Genomic DNA, 23,961 nt, shown 5'->3' on the forward strand with positions numbered 1-23,961 from the left:
ATTTAGGTGGTTTCTGTATCTTGGTTACTGTGAACAACCTGCAACAGGCATGGGAGAATAGATAGCTTTTCCAAGATACTAATTTTATTTCCTTTGGATATATACCTAGAAGTAGGATTGCCAGATCTTAAGGAACTTCTATTTTTAAGTTTTTAAGGAACCTCTGTACTGTTTTCCATAATGGCTATACTACTTTACATTTCCAATAGCCTTCAAGGGTTTCTTTTTCCCACATCTGGCCAATAACTGTTATCCTTTGTCTTTTGGACAATAGCCATTCTAACCGGCCTAAGGTAATGTCTCACTGTGGTTCTGATTTGCAGTTTCACTGATGATAGATGATGTTGCACATGTTTCACAAAACTGTTGGTTATTTGTATGTCTCTTTTGAGAATTGTCAATTCAGGTCTTTTGGTCCATTTTTAAATCAGGTTATTTGGGTTTCTACTACTGACTTATATGAGTTCTTTATGTATTTTAGATCTTAACCCCTTAACAGATATTGGTTTGCCAGCATTTGATCTCATTCTATAGGCTACTTCTTCAGAATATTCTGTCCAACAATAACAGAACACATCCTCTTTTAAGCTCACAAGAAACATTAACCAAAACAGACAACATCCTGGGCCATAAATGTATCTTAACAAACTTAATCATACAAAGCATCTGACCAGTCTCAGAACACAATGGAATTAAATAATCAATAATTGAAATACAACTGGAAAAGCCCCAATGTTTGGAAATTAAACAACATATTTTCAAATAACACATAGGTCAAGGAATTGTCATAAGAAATTTAAAAACATAAACTAAGTGAAAATAAAACTTATTGAAATCTTAAAAATGCAGCAAAAACTGTTGTTCTTAGAGGAAAATTATAATAAGGTGCATACAACACAAAAGAAGAAAATCTACAATTCTGTCATAGGAAATTAGAAGAAGAGGAGCTGTGTAAGTTTAAAGAAACCAAAATAAATGAAAATAAAATAATAAAAATTAGGCCAGAAATCAATGAGATTAAAAACAGAAGGGAGGCTAGAGTTGTAGCTCAGTGGTAGAGCTCTAGACTCATACGCGTGAGGCACTGGGTTTGATTCCTAGAACCACATACAATTAAGCAAATAAAATGAAGGCCCATCAACAACTAAAAAATATTAAAGAAAAAGGGGGGGGGGGTGCAGGAAGGGCTACAGGTATAGTTCAGTAGTAGAGCACTTGCTTAGCATGCATGAGGTACTAAGGATCAAAGCATGCCCAGCAAATGAATACACTCTCCAGATGATTAAATAAAATAAAAACATAAACAGGAAGACTACAGGGAAAAATCAACAGAACCAAAGGTTCCTCTTTGACATTATCAATAAAATTAATCTAAATACCACTACCACATGACTGGTATTCTGCCTTGATGCATCTCTCCTATAGCTCCTAAGTTATCTTCCAAGATACATAGTCCCATTTTTTTCTGATTTAAAACCTCTGTTGATTCTCTATTGCCTAAGAATAAATTGAAACACCTCAATCTAATATCTTTAAGTTTTTATAAACTCTGTTTTCATATATTTACCCAGGTTCATCTCTCACTAAGCCACCTCTTCTACTCAAAATTGTGCCACCATGAAGGCATGCCCTACCTTGACGGGTTCTTTCAATTCTCTGTATGTTTAGATACACTGTCTTCTCTGCCAAGCATGACCCTCCTCCTCTGCTTTTGCTAGCATTCCCCAATCTCCCCACCCTTCAGCTCTGAGGTTACCTTCTCAGAGAAGAGTTTCCCAAATCTCTAGGCTGTTTCTGGTTTACCTTTGATCCCACCAGGGTACTTTATAGTTGGTTATAGGATATGCACCATTAAGAGAGACAGTAATGGTTACTCAGGCTTTGCAATTCAAGTCTTGGGTTCAATTTCTAGTTGCAATACTTACTTAGTGTGTACCTGATCAGAAACCTGATTTCTGGGTGTGATAGATTTACTGTAATTTGTGAAAATTACATCATCAAAACACACAAAAAAATTAAAACTTTATAATTTATATATCCTAGTTCTACCTATAGAAAGCCTTTACAGAACTTCTTAAACATCTTCAGAATAAGACTACACGAACCTTTTACTCTAAATTGAAAAGTTTTTAAAATAATTTCTTTCTATTTAATTATGAATCTCTCTCATAGTAAACTATGAATTCCTGAACATCCAACTGTGTTCTTCAAATCCGTAACACCTCACTAAGGATCAGTAAGTACATAGTAAGAATGAAGGAATGACTAACTGATTCCCATAGCTTTAGTAAAAGTATAAATTTTAAGGTTCCTCACTATCTGACCCCTTCATTTCCCATAATTCTACTTTAACTCCACCAGACCAGTTCAGAGCAGTCTCTATGCTCTGCCTTCTCACTCAGGCTGAACTACCTCTCTGGAGGCTGGGGCAGGGTTCCCCTCTAGCCCCTCAGCATCTGAGTATTTATTTACTAAGCATGCTAATCTTAGTTCAAAGGTCTTTCTTCTAAAAAGCATTCCCTAACCCAGTTTCAGGTGTGATCTTTCCCCACTTCCCTTTGTTCCCATAGCACTGTGTCTATCTTTATCATAGAATTTATCACACTGTGTAAACTGTTATTTTGATTGTCTTTTTTTTCAACATTGAAGAAATAATATGAGATTATGGAAAGCAAAGATACTGTCCAATTCAACACCTTATGATTTGTTTAAGTTCCATTTTATTACCTGAAAAGGAAATAAGACAATTTTTGTTAAAAGGTGTTTGGTACCCCACAGTATAATTTAGGACATTTTTTCAGGGAATACTCGTATAAATTCAGAAATTAAGAACTACTCATGTGAAAGCAGGAGCAGAAAGGGAAACAAATAACAATAGTGATAAGTTTGGTTGTTAAGCAGACAATGACAAAACAAAAGGCAATAAGCTAGAACTCCCAGAGGGAATTGAGGCATCAACAACATGCAGAGTATCAAAAGCATCCTAAAGAGGAAGCAGCTCGCCAGTACAGAACAAGTCATAACTAAATGAGGCTGAAATATATATCACTGTGGCTTGAGAGTGATGAAAGGAAAACTGAGAAATTCAAAATGTTATGCTCAAATTCGGGACCCCCAAAGACCACCAGAGACCCAAGATCCATGTAAGCAGCAAAGAGGTGTTTATTGCGAGCTAGCTTGGTCCTCCGCGCGCACACACAGCAACTGGTGACGCTGAGAGGCCCCGAGCCCAGGGTTTGCAGCAGTTTTATACATTTTTTAGAGAAGGCAGGGACTTCACATACATCATAGCATCTCTTAGCAAATCATCACACACTGCGGGAAAATCAAATAACAACTCTAAAACATGATTAGCACATTCACTGGCGGAAACAAGTTGGGTAGGGGTGATTGGTCAGTACAAAAGGGGTATTCATTTGAACTGATTGGTTTAAGCCAAGAGGGGTGTACGTGCTGAACTACATGGTTTCCCAACATGTTATCAACCACCATAAACTACTGGGAGGGTCATCTGGCATCCCAGGTATTTCCCTGTCTCATGCTGATTGGTGGCTGCTAGGGGGTTACTATGGATCTCCACCTAGCCTGACTGAGTCAGGGACACCTGGTGCAGCAGATCTCTCCTGTTATTTGTAGATAAACAACTTAGCAGGGTGGGAATGTGCTTAGGAGTGCTCTGTGGGTTTTTCCAAGGACAAAGGCCATGTCCCTTCCTTGGACAGGCTTTGCTCTGAGATAGAGGCTGGTTTTTCAAAAAGACTGTACAGAATCATATCAATGAAACCTCACAGACAAAATATTCAAAAAGTAATGATGACATTAATAAAAATAATGATAGCAAAATAAATGCTGGCTTCTTCACAGACTGCTACATAATGATGAGGGGTTTTATTCTGAGTTCTTTTTTTTAAATATCTTTATTTTGTTTATTCATTTTTATGTGGTGCTGAGGATCGAATCCAGTGCCTCACATGTGTGAGGCAAGCGCTCTGCCACTGAGCCACAACCCCATCCCCTTTTTTATGAGTTCTTATAATTTTATTCTCAAAATTTATCCATATAGATAAAATTTGCCCTTTTGATTAGTCATATACACAATGATGCTTCGGCTCAAAATATTTTTTTAATTTATCACCATTTTATTACTTGAAAAGGAAATAAGACAATTTTTGCTAAAAGGTGTTGGGAGCATTATATAAACTGCACTTAAAACTCAGTGTCAACATGTACTATGTTTTACCTAAAGCAGAATTACCCTTACTCATTTGCTTTATTTCCTAAACTTCCTCAAAACCCTATGACTGCTACTAAGTGTGAAATCCATTCAAGAGATGGAAACTTCACTCCTAATAATCAAAAGAATGCATTGCAGACCCTGTGGCTGAATCCCAACCCACAATTAATTGATATTTAATCCCTTAAGCATCTACTACATATAAGGCACCATAGGAATACCAACTCTGGTTTTTACCAACCATGGAGGGTCTATATTCATTTTTTCTAAATTTCCAAAAAGACAAGCATGTGACTTCCTTTAAAAGAGACCTATGAGTTATAATGGGATAAAGTCAAATCTTTACAAGGCAGAAAAAGATTGCTCAAAATCTGATGTGCATCTCATCTTGAAACTACATCTTCATCCACATCCCTCCTCAATCCCATGTTCACACCACATCACTGCTGCTCTCTGAACATACCATGCAATTTCACACCCTGGATGCTTTCCCCAGTTGGTCTTTCCTTTACCTGAAATGCTAGAGGTAATTGCTTTGTCTTTTCATTTTATTTTCTGGCAACCTATCTTTGATAGTTCCTGACCCTCCTTAATCCTAAAGCAATTTGAATATATCTTCAAGTTAGTAATTTAATCATTAATTCAAGAGACATATTTATCAATGCTTGCTCCAACTTTCCCTGAATCTCATTCTGTTCCTGCCACGACTAGCTCTACTTCAGGTAGCTTATATTTACTATGCTTTTGCCATTAGAGCAATTAAAAACATTAATTTGAAAAATAAAAACCTTTTACATATTTAGAAAAAATGTTAGAAAATACGTCACAACCTCAGGGTAGAGAATTTTGTTTTAAAAAACCCACAAAAACTACAAAAATATACACAAAATCAACTTTATCAAAATTAAAATGGTGTGGCACAATGGGACTCACCTATAATCCCAGCTCTCAGGAGGTTAAGGAAGGAGAATCACAAATTCTAGGCCAGCTTGGGCAACTCAGTGAAAACCTTTCTCAAGATTTAAAAAAAAAAAAGTGGGGGCTGGGATTGTAGCTCACAGGTATAGTACTTGCCTAGCATGTGCCAAGCAGTAGGTTCATTAAAAAAATAAAATAAAATAGACATTTCACAGAAAAGAAACCGCACATAAATGAAAAGCTATACAACCTGATTACCTGATTAGTAGTAAAGGGAATGCAAATTAATACAACAATAAGCACCCTCCTTCCTTGCCAAATGTCTACTTCCTAATTCCTAGGATCTGTAAGTATGTTGGTTGACAAGGCAAAAAAGGAATCTGTACAAGTGATTAAATTAAGGATCTTGAAATGAGGAGATTATTCTGTATTATCTGAGCAAGAGTAATCACAAAGTGGGAGAAGGAGAGTGAAAAGTGAGACCAGATGTGACCATAGAAGTAGGGTAAAAGTGATGTGGCTACAAAACAGGAATGTGGGCCACCAGAAACTGAAAAGGGCAAGGGACAGATTCTGCCCTAAAATCTTCCAAAGGACACCTCGACTTTGGCCTTGTAAGACCGGTTTTAGATTTCTCATTTCCAGAACCATAAGATAATAAGTTGGCAGCTGCTGCTTTAAGTCACTAAGATTGTGGTGATTTGTTACAGAAGCAATAGGATATTAATAATAATTCTATATTGAAAATTTAATGTAACATCAAATTAGTGAAATTATAAAGAAAACAGGTTGTATATTTTGGGGATAGTGTCTATGGACTGGCATTTATAAGCATACCACATGAACGAATAATTCCACTCCTAGGTACTTGCCCACTCATTTCATATGCACAAAGACATGTATACAAGAATGTGTATAAGAAGCATTATCACTCATTTCATATGCACAAAGACATGTATACAAGAATGTGTATAAGAAGCATTATTTTCATCATGGAATTTGAAAATAGTAAGTGTTCATCATTAGGGGATGCATAATGTTTTGACATATTCACATTAACTAAATGTTACACAGAAGTAATAATAACAAACTACACAAAGCAGTCTGGGTAAATCTTGTAAATGTTGAATAAAAACATCAAGCTGTTAAAGATAACATAATCTATGATACCATTTTTAAAATAAAGCTTCCAAACAAGTAAAACTGTAATATTCCTATACACATTGTTTTGCTTGTGTGTATCTATATATTATGTGTATCTATAAACTATTTTTTTCATTTTGCATATACCCATACACACAGAGTAAAAGGTACGTACCACTGATCAGAAAATTCTAGGTCACTTCCAGAAGGAAGCAGGGAACAAGATGGAGAGGAAATATACAAGGAAGTTTTATGGTATTGATAATATTCTACTTCTTAAAGTTTCATAACAGGTCATTATATATTTCATAAATTGTTACATATACACACAATTGATTTTTTTCAATTGCCTTGTCAAAGTCCATGTTTTCATAATAAATCAGATTTTACTATTTGCAAACTTAAGCAAATTTTTACCACACACACATATCAATTGCTAAATATTACATTTACATTTTATATTAATCCATCTTTCTATTTCAGTCTGTGTAATATTCTCTTCACTCATAGATTGCATGGGATCATGGAAATCATTTGTATTTTTTTGGTAGCAAATTACCTCCTGTGAACTTTGTTTTTTTAATTTTAAAAAAGTAAGAAAAATGTACATTCCTTGCTTCATCTCAAACATAAAGATAAATAAATAAGAAAGGACAGTTATTTCTGAAAACCCTTTGCAAGGCGGAGAGCTTTACCTGAGGCAAATACTCTTCAATTCACCAAGTTTCTTTATTAGCCTGTCAAATAATATATCCCTTTTATTTTGAGGACTGAATCCAAGTGTCATTTTTTTTCCCCATGAAAATCTAATTGGCCTCTAACTAAAATATGGTCTTCAAGATCATCAAGTAAAAATGATCATTAAGACCAGTTTATTTGTTTCTGTTTTAATGTATATGCATTTGTACAGTAGGTCTGTAACTGTGAAGCACATGAAAAAAACATCTCATACAACCTTAGCAACATTCCCCCAGGAAAGATGGTTCTGAAATGAGAGGTGACTACCCTAATTGTTAATAAGTAGAAAAAATGGGATTTGAATTCATTCTTTCTAACAGCTCTGTGCACATACCCTGTGTGCATGTCTGTTCCATCATCTCACATCCTCACATCCTAGATTCAGATATACTCCCTCTCAGCACACACTTGGTGGCCACCTCAAGCCTTTCCGCCAGGGTTGTGCTAACAATCAATAGCCAATATATAGCATGATCCCATTTGAGGCTATTTCTCAACCCACCACAGGTGTAGCAAAAGCATTTTGGAATTTATGGAAGTTACCTCCAGTGAACAAGGAACTCTACCACTTTTCTTTGAAGATAAATTTACTGTCAGGTTAGTGACCTGTGTTTTATCAGACTCAACTTTTTAGTGTCTGTCATTGTACCCAAAACACTGAAGATACACAGTGTCTAATCTATAGCTGGATGGAAAGAGTGAGGCAGGGAATCTTCCTGCTGACAACAAACTTCTTATCTGCAAATCCTCTACCCCAATTACTGTGTGTGTGTGTGTGTGTGTGTGTGTGTGTGTGTGTGTGTAGAATATATATATGTAATCTACCACTTATTTACTTAATTGGGTATATGAACAAGAAAGATCAAGAAACATAAAATTCTTAAAGAAACTATTTAAAACAAAAATGGTGATACAAATATGAATATCAAGAATGAAAAATTACTTGTTGCTAAATTTATGCCCTTTACTAATTAGAGAATTATTGTTTCCCTCAGAATTTTTGCATTTGGTATTAGACAAATGTATATATGTTCTCGTGGTTGGAGAGGACACTCTATCACTAAGAGAGTTGAGGGAAAAGATCTGGAGAGCAGAAGGGTAGATGGAAAGGAGAAAATAATAGAAAACTACATATATCTACCCTTCCACCACACCAAAACACAAGAATGATTACCACAAATAGCCATGTCCTAATTACATCATTTCACTGTTGATCACATGTAGGCTATTTTTAAAAATGCCTTTGGGGTAGACAGAGAGGAGAAATGCTATTCTTATCATTTAGCTATTTAGTGTTTTATAAATCCATCTGAAATACTGACAATATTTAAAATATATTGCTTCTCTAACTTCTGGGAAAATAAGATACTAAAGTAAGTAAATTGCAAAGTGCAAATCAGTTTACCATATTTTCCCCATAGACATCTCATCCTCTTCTTAGAAGGAATGCCATGTAATAAATACTATCTTGAGTAAATAAAGCAAAGATCCCCTAATGGTTGTCACTTAACTACTTCCAGGGTTTATTTATTCTTTAAGCATTCCATAATAAGTCTGCCATTATTTGTAGAAACAAATAACTGTCTTTTATTTCAGAATTGGAGGTCAAACATTCCTCTGTTAAATGGGAAACTCATAGAATATACTAACCTACAACACATCACAGCTCAGCAACATGGTACACTGTAGAGTATCAGTGTTTCTCCTCAAGATCATGTGGCTGTCTGGGAGCTGTAGGTCCCTGCTGCTGCCCAGAATCCAGAGAAGGTATCATACCACATACAGCTGGCCCCAGAAAAGATTAAAATTAAAAATTCAAAGTACAGACTCTACTGAATATGTACCTCATTTGCACCACTGTAAATAGTAAATTGAACCATCATAAGGTGGGAACCATCTGTAATATTTAAGGCAAGTGGTTAAGAATTTAATATAATTATATTTGAAGAATATATAATTACATTTAAAAAAATGGATCAAGAATTTCAATATATGTTTACTTGTTAAAGTACTAAACACAATTATATGTGTACTTGAAGGAAGATAAGAAGGAACAGTGATCATGAAACTTGAACTGTGTTAGGTAATCACAGTTTACACAGTTTTTTAGGCTTTGAAAATAATCCTCTACAAAACGTGGTAAGGTAATAAGACCAGTGGAATATTGATAGAAAAACAAAGAGACCAAGGTATAGCCATAAGCATTTAGAAACAGACCCACATATGTACTAAGAATCTAACATGAGAACAGAAGATAATGGTATAGAGAAACTCACTAATTTTAGAATAAAATTAAACTTGCCTCCTGCCCAAAGCCACATACAAAAGGAAGCTCAAGATAGATTAAAAACTGAATATGAGAGGTACACTATACAGTTAATAGAAGAAACATATACAGATATCTTTATGAATTAAATAAGACTTTTTAATACATAAATTCAAAATTACACAAAAATAAACTGATGAATATAATTGCACCAAAATTAAATATCCTGGCTCAGGAAAGAACAATGAACCAACTAAAAAGAGGAAACACAAAGGAAGAAAATACTTGAAACATTTAAAACGGACAACATAGAAATTACAATTTACACAGAATTCCCAAATCTACAAGAAAAATATAGCAATCCTGAGGGGGGGGGGGGGGGCAAAAGGCAGACGATGTAAGACATCAAGAGATGTTTTAATTGAAATGGTAATTAGAGAAATGCAGATCAAAATAAGGAAAAGCTACTATTTTAATACCTATTAGATTAGCAACAATCAGAAAGCTGGAAAATTCCAAATTCTTAGACATAGGAACAGGAACCACATATATGTCAGATGGGAAAACAATTGGTAAAGGATCTAAAAGGCACCCTACCCTTACATCGTTCAGAATCTTGTATTCTACTGCTAGGTCTGTATCCCAAGGAAACTTTTTCAAGGTAAGGAACCTGTTTACTATATTGGGTGTTAGATAACCTAATCTAATCATACCACACCACACCACACCACACCATACCACACAAGATGTTCACTATGCTGTTGTTTGTGGTGCTTGGGACTTAAGAGGGTTCATCACAGAGAAAGGGAACAGAAAAAATAGAATTGATAACATAATCATGGATAGTTATTTGAAATTACGTATTTCACCTCTATTTATGATGGATACACCTTAAAAATATAGCGATGAGTGAAAGGAACTAAGAAACAGGGTGGAATATATATTGTCATGGTAATATATATTATAATACCATTTTGAGAAATAAAAACACATGTTAAAAAACATTTCATAAGAACACACATACTAGACACAATGACATATTATGCCTACCATTCATTAAATGAATAGCTTTTTGTTTGTTTGTGTGTTTGTTTTTGTTACCAGAGATTGAATCCAAAGATACACCATTGAGCCACATCCCCAGCCCCTTTTATTTTTTATTTTGAGACAGGGTCTCTCACTAAGTTGTCTCTCACTAAATTGCTGAGGCTGGCTTTGAACTTGCAATCCTCCTGCCTCAGCCTCCTAAGCCACTGAGATTAAAAGGGTTTGCCACTGCACCAGGCCAAAAAGTATAGCTTTTTAAAGGAAATAAACATATGCAATACTTCTGATTTTAGTTAACCATTGTGTTATCTAAGAATATATTTGCACTAGACAACTAAAATTAAATATTTAAATACCAACCAATTTATTTCTTAAATTAGTCCCAATTGCACCACACTTAAATCAGATATATGTATTTTTTACTAACATGATTCTCAGTTATTTCTAATTTTTATTGCTTTTCATTCTTTGACATTAAAAATTCCCTTAAAAGAAATATTATGTATCAACTCAGCAAGTAACAAAACAAAAAAATTACACTGGTAGAAACACTTAGCTGAAAATTTTTTGTTGTTGTTTTATTTTGTTTTGAATGTTTGTGACCATTAAGAGTGGCACAAACAAAAATAAATTCCGGACAGACTTCTCTGTCCTGTAAGGGAGGAGGAAATGACTCTCTCAGCCAGTGGTGATAACTTGGCAAGTATCATAATCCTTCAGGGAACAGAATCTGGCCAATAGATCCCAGAGAGGGAAAGGCCAGACAAGTCAACTTCCCTCAGCTCCAGAAAGATCTCTGGTATGAGAGAGAAAAGAGGAAACAAAGCAGAGTTTTTTATAACATCAAAACAAACTCTAATTTTTAATGACAAGATAAATAAGATTTCTTCTAATCCTCAGACAAACCTACCCATAATCTCCAACAACAACAAAAATGTCACTTTGGGAACATCAAGATATATCTAGAGTATTCAATTACCTAGATTTGTCTTTAACAAAAAGACAGCAACTTTCTATTAGTATTCTGGAGTCATTACAACTTTGGCACGATTTTCCATGCTCTCTGTGGCTATACAGTTAAGAACTGTGTCTCAGATAGCGACTTTTACATTTATAATATTCTGAAACATGAGTAATTTATAAGACTGTAGATACTACTAGGTAGTCCATGAAGTAGAGTGGTGAAAATCAACAACAGCACATGTGGCATTTACCATTTGCCAGGAAATGACAACTCACTTAAAACAGACATGACACCTAAGCTCATGGAGTCTAAAGTCTGGGTAGCAGCAAAGATAATGAAGGTTGATAGAGGCTGTGCACATTATACCAGAGAAACACAAGAAAGACTAGGGAAAAGTACAGCAAGGAAACCTCTGGCTACAGGGAGGAAAGAAGTGTCAGGAATCTTTTTACAAGATTTTCTACAACAGAAGAAAACAAATGGACTTCACTGGCTGATCCTCAGATCATTCCAGCCAGTCAGGTTTTTTTTTGTTGTTGTTGTTGTTTTGGTTTGGTTTTTAGCTTTGTTCTCAGCACACATTAATTATTCACACACAAACTTCTCCACCCATTGGTTTATCTTTCCAAATAAAAACACCAGCCATTCTGCCCTTGAATCATTTTAAGAGTCTAAAGGGACAGCATCAACAATTAGTAGCTAGGGCTGGAGCTAACAGTTGAGGAACTCCTGTTTCCTGCCTCTGAGTCAGTTTTCATCTACAAAATACAGAATTAAGGTCCACAGCCATGTATGATGCTAGTTGTTTTGACTGAAATTGATTCATTTTTTTTCCAACTATAAAATAGCATAATACCTACTGTATAGATGAATAAACAAACTCAAAGAGGTTAAAGAAACTTGTCCAAAAGATCCAATAACTACCATTAACTAAAATTTGAATTTAAGATATAAAACTCCAAGTCCAGTTCTCTTCTTATTATATGGAAGCTGACTCTTTGACTTCAAGAAATAAAAATTAGTTAAAATGAATGATGGTTTTATTTTCCAGTGATTCCTAGGAAAGACTATTTGCTCTTCCCTAAAACAACTAAAATATTTTTTTAAATATAAAACCTATGTTTACTTTCTGTATCTTTCACCAAGGGTGTAACCAGACTGGCAACAAGAAATATGACTCATGAGTAATATCTTGGCAGAGAATTCTTAGTATCTCTAGGTATATCTGATATGGGAAATGTTATATATATTTAAGCACATTTCCTTTTCTTTTGAAAGTTTCCTATTCTCTTTGGTTTAAATCTTCCCCTATTCTAACATTCTGCCTCAACCCCAACATGGAATAGTATTCAGTTTAGGAAGGAAATAATTTCTAGGCAGAATATGTCCCAGAAAAATACAAATAAAAAAGTATCCTTAGAATTTAAACACAAAAATATATGTTGTAACTTAGAGTTCTAAGTAATTTCCTCATTAATGAGAAAATTAGATAATAACCTTAGGAAAACATCACTCCAGGCAGGGTGTGATGGCACACACCTGTAATATAAGCTATTGACGTAGGAGGATTTCAAGTTCAAAGTCAGCCTGGGCACCTTAGCAAGACCCTGTCTGAATAATAAAAGGGATGGGAATGTGGCTCCTAGTATAGTACTTATCTAGCATGCATGAAGCTCTAGGTTCAAACCCTAGTATTGGGGGAAAATAAACAAACAAAAATAACACTCCAACATCAATGATAACTATTAACCTTATTTAAAAATGATCTCCCTGACTTAAATAAATAAATAAATAAATTCAGGTTTCGTGAAATATTTTCCTTGTATATTCACTACAAATACAAGGAGTTTTTTACCCCCTCTTTTATCTAGGGCACTTTACCTTTTGCTACTCATATCAATTCAAAACAGCTCACAAAAGCTAATGGCTAAATTTTCAGAAATTTTGGAGAGCCAGTTGTCAAATACTAATAGCTAGAAAGCAGCCAAGGTGAGAATGCTTATACCACAGCAATCACCAGCAAATGCTATAATCCAGGGTTTTCCTCCCCCTGGTCAGCAGGATTATAAACATGTTAGTATACTACTGTGGCAGGCCACACTGGCACTTTAGGAGATTATATTATATTTGCCTCATTATGTCTCTTCATTATTCTCTTTAAATTCTGATGTTTATGCATTTGTTTATTTAATTTTCCCTAAAGGTCAGGACTTGGAAATATTTTACTGCAAAGAATTAAGATATTATGACTAAGGACCTAAATAAAAAATATTTTTCACCAAAGTATTCTTATAGGAAACATCCCTGAATCCTTATCTGATTGGCTTGATTTCGTATAGTTTGCTACTTTAAAGGCAATGTCTCTATTCCTTGTCATGTTAAGAACACATTTTTATTCCCTTCTGTGACTGTTTTGCTTGTGGCTCATACATGTATTTCTCATAAAGTATAAATGTGCATAATATCAATACTAAAATATCTGTAGTTTTTCTCTAGGCAAATAATCGATTGTATACAATGCTATATATTCACAGATACTTTAGCATTTAACTATAAATTGGTGTCATGCTATAAAACAAGAGGGTGAAACTGATTAGTCCCTTTTTTCCGAATAAGAAATGAAGAGGTTGTGACTTCTCTAAAGGCAATGAGGACTAAGTGGAACAGAAGGTTTAAATGGTTTCAATGTGATGTAAGTGGTTGAATTCACAAAAATGCTGTATTACAAGGACAAGCAGAAGACTACCAAGAGTAAAACAGGTGGTGGCAAAAGGGTCCACTCACTATTTGTATGATTTTAGGAAAACTAAGTAAATCAAACTACCTTCACTGGTAAATACAGTACTGACTTTAGAGTATTCAGAATGTCAAAATACATGCAATGTGACTAACACATCATGGGCAATCAATGTTTAGTTACAACATGATCAAAATTAGTTATAGCTAAACCACTGAGTCTGAATTGGTATTAAGGAAAAAGAAAAAAAGGCCAGTGTGTAGCTCAGTGATAGAGCACCTGCCTAGCATGGGTGAGGCCCTGCATTCAATTCCCAGCATCATAAAAAAACTTTTTTAAAACGGGAAAAAAAAGGTAAATCATTTTAAGGAAGAAGGAGATAATATGTTTCAAATTCTTATGATCAAAGTATGATAAATATTGTAAGAGTGGAGTTCAACATCTATTCTATATTGCTTCTGTAAAGTGCTTGCTAACAAAGGTTATAAGGCAAAATAGGGTTTCCACACTCAAGTAAATTCTAGTTGCAATTTGGCTTCAGCCAATCAACCTCATCTTCCTAAGCTTTGAAAGGCAGAGTGAGGCAGAGAGCACACAATGACAAATACATCTTTCAGCTGCAGTGTTAGACAAAGATCCCAGTATCCAATAATTACTCTGCTGGCTGCTGAGTGGCAGGGTGTGCCACTTGTTTGGCTGGTCATATTACTTGCAGCAAGGCTTCAAAGCAAGCAGCAGTAGAGGTAGCTTCCTAAAGTGACACCAAGTGTGTTTTAGAGCAAGGTTGGCAAGCTTTTCTGTTAAAGGTCAGATAATAAATATTTTGCCATGTAGTTTCTATTTCAACTACTTACCAATATCATTATAGTATGAAAGCAGCCACATATATAAATAAGTAACATCATGTAAATGAGTAAGTATGGCTGTGTTCTAAAACTATGTATGGTCACTGAAGTTTGAATTACATTTAATTTTTAGGTACCACAAAACATTTTTCTTCTTTTTATTTTTTCAAATATATAAAAATGTAAAAACTATTCATAATGCAGGGGACATACATATCAGTGACACAATGGTTTTGCCTGCACTCTCCAGTTAGCCACCCCTACAAGTCTGCTAATCCACCCAGAAAGCAGCAGCTTCCTTCCAGCTCTATGGTGTACCCTGGGAGATATTTTTAAAGTTCAGCCTAAAATATATTTCTGCAGTCCTTGCTTGCCTTCCATGATTACATAAGCCATTGATACCCTGTAATAAGTACCTTCCTGCTTAATCTGGCTACAATAAGTTCTGTTCTCTGCAACTCTATTCTGACTGATTAACAGTGCTACACATATATAAGTACTTTCTGTTTTCGACCAGAAAAAAAAAAATCCTCATTCTGGCATTTATCTTTTAGGTATACTCAGCAAAATATTCATTTATAAATTAAATTTAAATGCTTTATAAAAACATGATGTTAACATTTAAAAATAAAATACAAAAGAAAGTTTAATAGTAATTTTAATAATAGAATGTTGTGTCAGCTACTCAGGAGGATGAGACAAGAAGATCACAAATTTGAGGCCAGCCTATGGCCAAAGAACACAATAAAACCCTGTTTAAAAAACAAAAACCAAACCAAAACAAAGAAACAAACAAACAAAAAACCCTACACCTACCTGACTCCCATGAATCTTTAAAACAGAGAATCATGATAAAAATAAGAAAATCCTTGATTAATAATTTGCAAGTATTCAATGCATATAAACCATAAAAACATAAAAATATGTAATCAAAAAGGAAAACTGTTCACTTCCTTTCAATAACTAGGAAACCAACATTAGATTACAGAGTGAAAAAGTAGAAGACAGGTGAACTCCTATGAACATTCTGCCTATAGAAAGTCTATTTTCTTTTGCTTTTAATGGAGCATAATGACATGTCTAAAGTCTATGATGGTTCTAGACAATCTTAACAAATATCTTAAGAACAGTACAATCTCAGAGCACCACAATCATGTCTGTTCATGTAGTAATCAAATTAAGGCAGATGTTCACATCAATAGCACAACATTAATCTTTCCTGCAAGGCACACTGGAGAATAACCCCAGAAACAGAAATTGTACAAAGGTGATTTGGAAAAATGGTCTTCAAATATATTCTGTTTGCCATTTCTAATTTAGAATAACTAGGTTATCACCTTTAAAATTTTTCTATTGATATTGAATACATTTTAACCTGAGTTTGGAGATAAAAAGGACATCATTATAAGTATTAACAGTTCTAAATAAAATGTCACAGCATGCTTTTAAGTATATTTATGGGAACTAAATACAAAAATCAGTCACCATCCTACAATGTATTAAAAAAAAACTATCTTAAATAAGAGAGTTAAATTATTTTGAAATCAAGACTTCAGCCATCATATAAAAGTGTGTATGCATGTCATCTCCAAAGATAAAGGACAGCTAGAAAAAAAATAACAGCATAATTCTCATACTAAAACAAGCAACTATCATTCTTTAATAGTAAATAGCAAATGTTCAAATATTTATCTCATATCATTGTTTTTTATGGTTATTTTATATGAATAAAGATCAAAACAAGGATCTTGTGCTGTTGGCTGACAATTCTTTTCATAGAATTCCCAGTTTACATCTGGTACAGGAATTCTGTGCTAATGGAAGACCTGCATGTATGTTCATGTGTTACTTTAATAATTTATTTAACAAATATTTAGTATGTGACCATTATATGCTAAGTAATGTTTAAGTTGCTAGGAACAGAGCAGAATAGAAATTCACTAAAACTTATGTCCTTTCGAAGCTTAGATTCTAATGGGGGAGAGGAAAAAAAAGAAATTAATATGTGCCTGGTGGTGAGATGGCCATAAGCTTTGAAAGCAAAATGTTTCCAGGGTTGCGGTTTCAGTTTGCAAAGTGAAGGAATGCTTCTTGGAGGAGTTAACATGAGAAGAGAAATGCTGGACTATGCTTAAGACTTCCTATGGGAAGGAAATTCCAGGCTGAAGGACAAGCAAAACCAAAGACTCATGATTGGCCTGGCTAAAGAGTTATGATGAAGCCAGTGCTGCTGAAGCAGAGTGAGAGAAGAGAAAAGTGTTAACTTGCAGATCGTCTGCGCTGTGAGAGTCAGTGTTTATTCTTCTTAGCTGCCTGGCATCAACTGATGCCAAGAGCATAGCTCTGTACTCTACGTCCTCTACTTTGTCACTTCTTCACTCTGTTATCAGCAGGAGTAAAAACAAAAGAAAGACACATCTGTGTCTTTTCCTGCAGTCTCACCTTGCCTGCCACTGGCAGTACCCATACCGCCTGTAAAAGAGTTCTGTGCCATGTTTATGACCTGTAGATATTTATACACTTTGTTAATTTGGTCTCAAATTCTGGGTGTTCAATGCAATTTTTCCAGTCTGAGTCTTAGGACTAATTTTCTTCTCACTTTACTAATGTTAAAAGATTTCTTCCCTATTCTTTTAGTTATGTTCAGTTAGTATCAGGAAGAAGAATGGAATACAAGTGCCTTCATTCAACCGTCTCTAAATGCAACTATTTTCCTTGTCTACTATAGGGTGTTGGAATATGTATATCTATAGATGGGTAGAACTTAAATTTCTCAATTTATTTATTTTCTACTCTCTAGATTTTCTTTTTTTTAATGTTTATTTTTAAGATGTAGTTAGACACAATATCTTGATTTTATTTATTTATTTATTTTTATGTGGTGCTGAGGATCGAAACCATTGAACATGCTAGGCGAGTGCTCTACTGCTGAGCCACAACCCCAGCCCAGTCTCTAGATTTTCGTATTTGAAAATCTGTGAAATTCTCGACCACCAAAATCAACAGACTTATAACTATTGTTTTAAATCCTTTTAGCACAGAATTGACTCTAAATACTTGAGTACTGTATCTATTAAAAAATATAAACTTGAAAATCAAAATAAATTTCTACCATAATCTTACATTCAACCTATGAAATGTTAACAGCAAATAATATCAATATCCAAATGAAAATGCAGTAAAGAGAATAAGTAAACATCAAAACACCTCAATATATTTTAAATAAATATAATATTTTTACTTTCAAGCACATAAGCTCTGGTTATATTGATAAAAGCTTTCTTTGGTTTCTGCTTTGAATAATACTTAAATTATCTTATATTTACTACATAAGTGATTTTCATGAAAAGCATTCTTCTGCATCATCTGAAGGTACTTTAAAAATGTCAACACTTAAATAGGTGAACATATTCCTCAGTCTCTATTATAGAGCAAACCAGTAAACCCTTTATGATGAATATAAAATTTAGTCTCACCAAAAACACTGAATTAGTGAGCTCAAATAATTATAAAGCAAGAATATAAAAATATGTACGTGTTAACTTTTATTTTCTTATTCAATCAGTAACACTTTTTGCATCTAAGTACTCTATTATATACCAGTGATAGAAAAATAAAGGGATCATAGGGGCTTATGGTCAAGCTAGGATATAACACAAGCACCATGATAAATGCTATAATAAATAATAATACACAAGTAAATGAGATGCTATGAAGACAGAGAAGAGGCTGTGAAGCAGAATCAAAGAAGAGGAAAGTGTTAACTCGAACCATCAATACAGAAGGTGACACTTGAACTAAATCTTGGAAACTGAACAGAAGTTCATTCAGCTGACAATGGGCTGGACTGTATTTCTAGCAAACAGACTGTATGTGTACAGAGCAGAAATCACAAGACATGCTGCTGTGTTCTGAGTAGTTCAGCACAGAAAGAACACAGAGTGAACTTGAGGAAATGCTACAGAAGAGACTTGCATAAACTAGTCACAGCAGATCACAGAAGGCCTCACATATTAGACTAACAAAATCATATAAAAGAGAAGAGAAATATATGTTAAGAAAAATTTTTAAGCACAGTGAGAAGTATGGGACAGATGTATTTTAATGATGCTTCAGTGACAAAGGTTGTGCCAGTGGGAGCAAGGGTGGGCATAGTGCTGTGAGAGAATACAAGTAATGTCACTAACACAGGATTAACAATCTGGGAACTGGTCTTTCAGTCTTTTACGATCAAAGGAAAAGATGAAGAGGATTCCAGCTTGTGTGACTACAAGAATGTCAGTGCCATTAACTAAGTTGGAATAGTATTTACTCTAGGAATTAGTGTGAAAGACAAAAACAGACAAATTTGGCCAGCGAAAAATAAATAGGTCATGAGAAAATGTAAAACAAAATAAAACCCAGGCCTTGGGTTTGAAAGAGGAAAAGCAGATGGATGCACCTATATAACACATTCAAAACAAATCAACAGAGACCCTTGATTTCTAGGACTGTGAGGCTGTTTTTTGTTTTCCAAATAGAATAGACTACAAACATGCTGATAATAATTTAAAAGTGATTTAGCCATTGAAAAAATTTGCCATTTAGTATAAGCATGGATATTAAAAGACACAGTAAAAGTAAAAATCTTTTATCAAAAGCACTGAATTTGTGAATTCAAATAATTATAAAGCAAGAGGTCCAATTCTCTCCCCATGACCATCATTACTAATTTCTTGAATAGCTTTATGAACACAAGCTGTGTGTAAACATGTGGGTGTGTGTAAAATACATAGCCTCCTTTAAAAAGCCTATTAAAAATATAATTCTCAAGAAGATGGACCATAAATTTCCAAAATAATATACTAGCCAAATTTATAATAGTAGTGCTATAAACCAAGTCAATTTAAAAAGCCTTCTACTCATTAGTAATTTAAAGTCTTAATTTATCAATAATTTCAATGTACTAAAGATTAAAAATAAAACCCCACTAATTTCTCTTCCCATAAACTGACCTTTAGGGCACTCCTTGGGTAACAGGTTCTGAATGTGAGCACAATAGGGCCCATTCCCCTGCTGGTACTTTACTCAAGACTTGAAATCTGGGCTCCAACTAGAAAGGGAAGGGGGAAAAATCATAAATTAGTCTTTGATTCAGAATACTTTGCTCCATACAGATAGCGTAGCTTCATTAATTATCTCATATTTAAGGGATTTTCAACCCTGGCTAGATACTACAATCAACTAGGGAGTTTTAAAAAACACTCTTGATGCCAGAACCCACCCATTCAAATCAGAATCTCTAGGGCTGGAGTGCCAGCATGGCTACAGAAGGTCCCCAATTGACTATAACATGCATCTAGAGTTAAGAATCACAGCCATAAAAATGTAAGATCATATTTTATGAAGGTCACACTTAATAATTATAAATTATAATAATTATCTGTTATTAACAATGTTCAAGTATGGGATATGCAATTTAAAAATACTTGGGGGAAACTGGCTCTAAATCACCAAAAGTGTTACTAAAGCAAGACAAAGTGACACTGGAATTTCCACAATATAGCACTCAACAGCTATTCATCTCACACTGTCTGGACAAGTCTAATAGCTAAAGACAAATCTATTATAGATGGTGTATATGGAACAAACACGGCCAAATACTGAAAACTTAAATACTCAAAATGCCCCTGAATAACAAAGAGGCTACACATTCAGAGGTAAAATTTAACTGAACAGTCAAATTAAAATGACTACTGCTTAACTGCAAACAATCAGAAGTGAGGTAAATGAATCAAACTCCGAATAAGATGTCTTTTATAAGGATTCTAACTTAAAGGGTATGGAAGAGCTTAAGCCTAGATTGTACCACATGGCAACCACTATCTATATGTGGCTATTTAAATATTAATTCAAATTAATTTAATTATATAAATAAAAAATCTAATTCCTCAGTTGTAAGAGCCACATTTGAAGCATGGTTAGTAACTATTGTGTTGGACAAAACCAATATAGAACATTTCAATATTGCAGAAAGTTATATTGGACAGACTGTCTTGAGATTAAATTAATATCTGAAACTTATGGATATACACGTTCTAGGAAAATGATCTTTGACTTTTATTTGATGATCCAAGAAGATTATGTTCAACTGTCAAACCAACACTTCAATTGCCTATGGCCAAGTCAATACAAGGTAGGAAAGCGCTTGTTTTCCAAAACGTTACCTCTTAAAAAACAGAAACAAACAAAAAACACATACCATTATCAATAGTAACACTTCCCACCCCTGGACACAATTATTCAACATCACATCAAGACAAGCTGGACTACTATTAGTATAAAATGTTCTTCCCACCTCCCTGAAATTAAGATGTTTCTGGGTCTTTATTGCTTTTTCAGAAAAGAAAAAATAAATCAAAGCAGATTATACCTCCTTTGCTTTATTCATCAACTCCATTTTATTAGCTATTGGTATATCCAATGTTTTGCCTTCCTTTTAATTCCAAATCCTGGTTTTCGTGTTAAGGGAACCACAACAAATTTTACCATCTCACAGGCAAACACAAACAGCAATCTTCCAAGAATTCCAAGGATATTTGCTGTGTATAAACCCAAGATTTAACAGTTGAGTTGCCATCAGCATCAGGAGCTTGTGCAAAACAAAGACATGATCCTGCAGTTGAACTCCTATTATGGATAAACACTCCAAGTGTGGCTTGTGCTGAAAGGTCTAGCTTTGACCAATGAAACAGATGATCTGCCTGCTTTCATATACAAAAGAGTAGCTGCTCTGAGAACAGCTATCTGGTGAAGATTCCTCTCTGCTTCTAAGATGTGCCTTGTTACCACATCCTCTGCAGGTGAAGGACGCTGTATATTCACATGGTGGAAAAGTGGAAGGGTAAGAGACAAATGCTGTAGTGAAGCATTTTATAAGGACCATCATCCATTCCCCAGGGAAGAGACCTCATGGCCTCACCACCTCTAACTACCATCAGAGTGGACATTAGTTTCAACCTGAGAGTTCAATAGCAGATAGTTCAAAAAAACAAAACAACTAAAAAGGAAACAAGCTCTACAAATTCAGAGCAAAGAATGCGAGTTTGCCAAGAAAGCTCAGATCAGAAATTGTGAGCTGGGTCACTATACTCTATGAGTTTTGGTCTAATTTTTTTAAAATTTATTTCTTACATATCTTGGTCTAATTTTTGATTTGCTATAGGGCAATAAATCAATAAACCAGTGTTTCTCTGTGATTTTTCTACACAGTTTGACAGACTGATATCACAGAGGGGTGAATATACAGTCCTGAATGCAATATTTTCCCTGTCAAACATGACACACTACATGAAGAAATACTGCAATTCAAGTTATCTCAGAATATCTTCACTCTACTCTCCAGATTAGCCATAAATATAAAGGTGTGGTTTATATCATGGTTGTCAGCCCTTTTCACCAACTCAAGTTTTCTCACTCTGCTCTCAAAGCTCTTTCCCATCTGCAAGCTATCAAGAAAATCTGGCATCTTACTCCATGTACACACTGAAAGCTTCTGATACATGTCTGAGCTTTGCACACAGGCTGCAATTTTCTTTTGGCGAGCAGGCCTACAGAATACCCATCAGAAATCTGAAAACTGTCACTCAGAATAATTAAAAAAGAAATCTGGTAAATACAATATAATAATGAGAGAAAACAAGAATAAGGGCTTGGTATTTTCACAGGATTAATAATAAAAACAATTTATAAATTACTTACATACTTTATAATCCAGTGAGTTGTTTAAAAAAATTAAACATTAAAAACTAGAAAAAAGTTAAGATCTCTGTAAAAGCCAAAACATTCAGACAGTAGCTTCTATTGTGTATAATTCACAGATTAACTCTCAAGTTAAAATATACATCTAATCTTTTGAAAATCATAAATATCCACAATAAAGAAAACAAACTTTAAAGAGAAAATAAATTTTTCATAAAGACAGAAAGTACTTCCAAAAGTCCCAAGCATTTTGTGGTGCTTTAAAAATTTCAGCAGATTAATCCATACTTCTACCTTCAAGAGGAAAAGTCTATCTCAGTTCCACTGGAATGAGGACTCAACTTCTAACATATAAAATGTAGGTAATGAAACAATGTGACTCCAACACTAGATCATAATATAAATTTATATCCTGCCCTTGCCATGAATTTCTCCCTCTCAAATTTATTGTCAGATCTAGAGAGAACATATGTAAACTTTTTTCTATACTTGATATCAGACTATTCCAGGTGTAACAAATATCTTCTAACCATGCACTTGTAGTTTCGTGTATTATCAGGATTTAAAAATGAAAAAGTTAATTAGGTTGTTGAACAAAAAGTCACAAACTGCTAAATTCAGCCCAAATCACAATGGACTAAGACAGGTCCTTTGGAGAAAAAGTGTGGTGACCTCTATGATACACATAACAAGGTAAACTAGAGAACAAATGGGGAAAAAATGGTATAATTTTTATAAATGAATTCTTTACTTTATATAGGCATAAATTATCACACATCTATTCAACAACTAGAGACCTGCAGTGGAACTCTATTACATTTTATCAAATCTAAGATATTAGCAGCTATTAAGACTTCATTATTTCATGTGCCATTTTTTTAAAAAAAGGGCAATGCCAATATCTACTTAAAGACACATTCTAGTTCCAATATTCTTAAAATATGAAAAAAAGTATTCCTAGAATTGATAATGAAACATTTCATTCTAAAATGATACAAATTCATAGGTAATAGGGTCGTAATACATCTATTGGACAGGATTTTCCACTGTATCCCAGGGATAAATGTATAGGGAGTTTCATTATAATATTTTGCTAATACTTATTAGAACCAAGAACTATTAACAGAGAACAAAGGACTAAGGTTTACAGACAGTCGCCTGGTGTAGATCACTAGATAAGGCAGACCACCAGTGTGAGACCGATTTTAACCACACAAAGCACTCTTTCCCAAAACTGTTGTAGCTACAATGGGTATATTTAGGTAACAGAAATTTTCTCATTGGAAAATGAATCAAAATCAATCTTCCTCTGACAACTTTTCATGAAAA

At 34.3% G+C, this 23,961-nt stretch overlaps 1 protein-coding gene across 6 annotated transcripts in view; it reads right to left on the bottom strand.

The window, feature by feature from the left end:
* Wdfy3 (WD repeat and FYVE domain containing 3) overlaps positions 1 to 23,961 on the bottom strand; it is a 250,018-nt gene that overhangs the window by 165,434 nt on the left and 60,623 nt on the right. For 5 of the 6 annotated variants that reach the window (XM_027939797.3, XM_071614400.1, XM_071614398.1 and 2 more), the window contains exon 3: positions 19,887 to 19,984. The exons of the other annotated variant lie outside the window; for it this stretch is intronic. The gene's annotated coding sequence lies outside the window, so the exon portion shown is untranslated. The remainder of the gene's footprint in view (positions 1 to 19,886; positions 19,985 to 23,961) is intronic. 6 annotated transcript variants of the gene reach the window in all.

Source organism: Marmota flaviventris, chromosome 7, assembly GCF_047511675.1.
Source record: "Marmota flaviventris isolate mMarFla1 chromosome 7, mMarFla1.hap1, whole genome shotgun sequence".
NCBI classification, from domain to species: Eukaryota; Metazoa; Chordata; class Mammalia; order Rodentia; family Sciuridae; genus Marmota; species Marmota flaviventris.